General features: G+C 45.3%; 1 pseudogene; it reads left to right on the top strand.

Moving 5' to 3' along the window:
• The first annotated feature begins 298 nt into the window (after window positions 1-298).
• Window positions 299-1,590, top strand: LOC108531587 (adenosylhomocysteinase pseudogene; annotated as a pseudogene).
• Window positions 1,591-4,154: the final 2,564 nt, after the last annotated feature.

The following is a 4,154-nucleotide window of genomic DNA, read 5'->3' as shown; positions in this document are numbered from 1 at the left end:
GAGTCAAGCCTCCCTGTGGTCTTTGTGTTGAATATGTGGTGTGAGCGGGAAACATATTTTGTGTGTGTGAAAAGCCACACAGATTTTTGAGTGATCTGTCACTGCAGCAAAATCTAGCTTAGCCTGACAAATACAATGTTGTTGCAATTAACATTGTTGAGCAGCCAGCTCAGAAGCTGATCAGGACTAGAAAATGCAGATCCACCCTGCCCAGTGCCACCTGCCCCATGCCTGTCCCTTCTCGGAGGCCCAGCCCCTTTTGTCTGTGTCCATCACACTGTGTGGAAGCGTTGCCAGCATGTCTAACAAACTGTCCTATAAAGTTGCTGACATCGACCTGGCCGCCTGGGGACACAAGGCCCTGGATATTGAGGAGAATGAGATGCCGGGTCTGATACATGTGTGGGAGCTGTTTTCGGCCCCCAAGCCACTGAAGGACACCCATATCGCTGGCTGGCCATATGTGACGGTGGAGACAGCCGTCCTCACTGAGACCCCTTGTCTTCCTGAATGCTGAGGTACAGTGGTCCAGCTGCAACACCTTCTCCACCCAGGACCAGGTGGCGGCTGCCATTGCCAAGGCTGTCTTTCCAGTGCATGCCTGGAAGGGTGAAATAAGCAAGGGGTACCTGTCATGCATCCAGCAATCACTCTACTTCAAAGACGTGCCCCTCGACATGATTCTGGATGATGGTAGTGACCTCACCAACCACATCCACACCAAGTACCCACAGCTCTTGCCGGGCAGCCAAGGCAACTCCGAGGAGACCACCACCGGGGTCCACAACCGACACAAGATGATGGCCAAGGGGATCCTGAAGGTGCCTGCCATCAACAACTCCATCAGCAAGAGCAAGTTTCACAGCCTCTAAGGCTGCCGGGGGTCCCTCATAGATGGCATCAAGAGGGCTACAGACGTGGTGATTGCCAGCAAGGTAGTCATGGTGGCAGGCTATGGCGATGTGGGCAAGGGCTGTGCCCAGGCCCTGTGGGATTTTGGGGATGCCTTCATCGTCACCAAGATTGGCCCCATCAACTCCCTGCAGACTGCCATGTAGGGCTATGAGGTGACCGCCATAGACGAGGCCTGTCAGGAGGGCAACATCTTTGTCACTGCCACAGGCTGTGTTGACATCATCCTTGGCCAGCACTTTGAGCAGATGAAGGATGATGCCATCGTGTGTAACCCTGGCCACTTTGACATGGAGATCAACGCCAAGTGGCTCAATGCGAACCCCGTGGAGAAGGTGACCATCAAGCCCCAGGTGGCCAGGACTGGCTGAAGAGCGGCACGGCACCATCCTCCTGGCTGAGGGTCAACTGGTCAGCCTGGGCTGTGCCATGGGCCACCCTGGCTTCGTAATGAGTGACTCCTTCACCAACTAGGTGATGGTGCAGATTGAGCTGTGGACCCACCCAGACAAGTACTCTGGTGGGATTTACTTGCTGCCCAAGAAGCTGGATGAGGCAGTGGCTGAATCCCACCCGGGCAAGCTGAATGTGAAACTCACCAAGTTGACCAAGAAGCAGGCCCAGTACCTGGGTATGTCCTGTGATGGCCCCTTCTAGCCAGATCACAACCGCTACTGAGAACCGTGCCTGCCCTTCACCTTCCAGCTGCTGCCCTTGCCCAGACCCCGCCTCTCCTCTGTAAGAGCAAATGGCACCAACTTTGGGAGTGGTTTGTCAGTGTCCACCATAGACTCCCTGGTGCTGGTCACGCAGTTTTTGGCCTCTGCTGCACCCCTCATATCGTTCTAAGTGTGGCAGGGGGAATTGAAAGACCCCTCCTCAAGCCCTGGTAAGGATGGTGGTACAAGGGACACAGCCACAGGGAACCGTGAGTTCAGTGGTCTTGGAACTGCTCACTAAGTCAGTCTTTCCTAAGCCTGGAAATTGGTAGTGGAGTCACAAAGCCTATGTACCTTACCACCTAGACCTTCACCTGGCCTGTGGATTTATACCCGTGTGCTTGGTTCAGTGGTTCCTCAGCCCATGACAGAGGGAAGGAGCTATATTCAAAGGCAAGGAGGAACTGTTTGAATTTTCCTGAGAGCCTGGCTTGGTGCTGGGCCTTCTCTTAACCCTCATAACAATGAGATTGGTACTTTTAGTCTCTATTTTACAGGCGTTAGAATAGACCGTTAAGGGACAACTGAGAAAGGACAGAGAAGGGACAGCCACAAACTCTCAGCCAGTTTTTGAGAGGGGCCAGAAAAACACAAAGACAGCATATATCTGCCACCATTTTGTAACAAGAGGGTTCCTATCACAACCCTGGGTCCAAAACAGAGTAATCTGATTTATAATATTTATATAATGTTTATAATCTTAAATAAAGCAGGAAGGTAAGTAAATAAAAATCTTGGTGCCTAAAATAATTTTGAGGCTCTATTTTATAAATAATCCACTGCCAACAATGTACGGTATGAATAAGGGGGTATAGTCACATACCAATAAAACATTGAGAAGATGCTGCAGTGTGTGGGCTGCAGGTAACTTGCAGTGTGAGGGCTGCAGGTAACCCCTTGGGCTTGAAAGAATGAGTAAAGAGGGAACTCTTGTCTTTTCAGACATGTCTCTTGTAAATAACCTTTTTTTAACCTAATCTTAGACTGTCATTTAATAGATGAATTTAACTAATTTATAATTAAAAAAAAAAAAAGAAGAAGAAGAAGATGCAGATCTTCTCTATGTGAGATGCTAACAGGTACCCAGACTATGCCTAACATCCTTCTTAGAAGAGCAAAAACATGTGCAAAGGAAATTGACAGCAATGGAGTCAAAGTCACACAGGTGGTAAGTTACAGTCTTTACAAGATATCTGTCTGATGCTTTGCATATCCAGGTTTACATTTTCTGCCCTTGCCATATTTTCTTCAAAGTTATTTCTGTGATGAATATAAACTTATAATAATTTAATTATTAGCTACTATTAGTAATTTTTTTCAGTTGATCTATGTTGCCTTTAAGGAGCTGCATTTATGATTATGGTTTCTTTACTGAATTCTGGTAGCAAGTAATAAACACGTCCATGTTTGTAAACAGAGCAAGTTGGATTTTGAGGGGATGAATATGTGATGATCTAATTGGCCTCAAGGCAGTCAGAGATATAGCTTGGCAAGCAAGCCAGTGGAGGTAACGTCTCCCACCGTGGAGTCAGAGCAAATACCGCTCTTTGCATAGCACCATATTGAATGTATTTGTACTAAGTACATATCTAAGCGATTATGCATGGAAATACCCTAAATCATAATCTTTCCCCTGTAAAAAGTGATTTAAACAGTGACATGGATATATTTTTCAAAGCACACTTGAGAGAAGGAAATTGTGACCTGCTCAGCTGTGTTTCTGCATTCTCAGGTTGGGCTACCAGGGATCTGCTGGGCTCCAGGTCTGGCTGCTTGAATATTCAAGGTCTGAGATTATTGCTTAGTTTTGCCTGCTTTTTGAGCCAAGTGTATGATAGGAATCACCCAGCCCTTCATTTTGCCATGTTCCGGAGGCATAACATGTAGTAAAACATTCAAGAATTTTACATGGGTGTCACTCTCTAAATATAAAATCATAGACCACATGATTATTATTCTGAATATTGGCAGTTTAAATGGAAGGTTATTAATTATTTTGAATATTGGCACTTTAAATGGAAGGTTGTTTTGAGCAAAAAACTACCTACTGCAAAATAATTTGTGGTCCAACAGACATTGGCCATGTGGAACTAAATCTGGGAGAATCTCTGGTCTCAAACTGCTACTAAAAGTTGCAAAATTGAATGGGCAAGTAAGTATGGTCATTAAAATGTAAGTAGATGAAAATTGGATAATTGCATGCTGCTTTTTATCTTGACACATATTGTATTAAAAGTTACTGTGTAGAAGAACCATTTTCTTGGGAAATAAATAGATGAGAAGATTAAAGAAGTGACTCTTTCTAAACCATGTAAGTGGGAGGAGAGCAGTTGAAAAGCATTATTTTACTGTTCCTACAATGCCCAGCTCAGGACTGGACGCATAACAGCCACTCAATAAATATTTGTTGAGTCTATTAATGTATGAATGCAAACAAAATTCCTATCTTTTCATTAAAATGGAGTGAGTACAATAGAGGAAATTATTTTAAAATGTAGTCCAGTATCCAAAACAAATCATCTC

This window comes from Rhinopithecus bieti, unplaced genomic scaffold, assembly GCF_001698545.2.
Source record: "Rhinopithecus bieti isolate Rb0 unplaced genomic scaffold, ASM169854v2 scaffold_8783, whole genome shotgun sequence".
Classification (NCBI taxonomy): Eukaryota; Metazoa; Chordata; class Mammalia; order Primates; family Cercopithecidae; genus Rhinopithecus; species Rhinopithecus bieti.
This window is presented reverse-complemented; position numbering and strand designations above follow the sequence as displayed.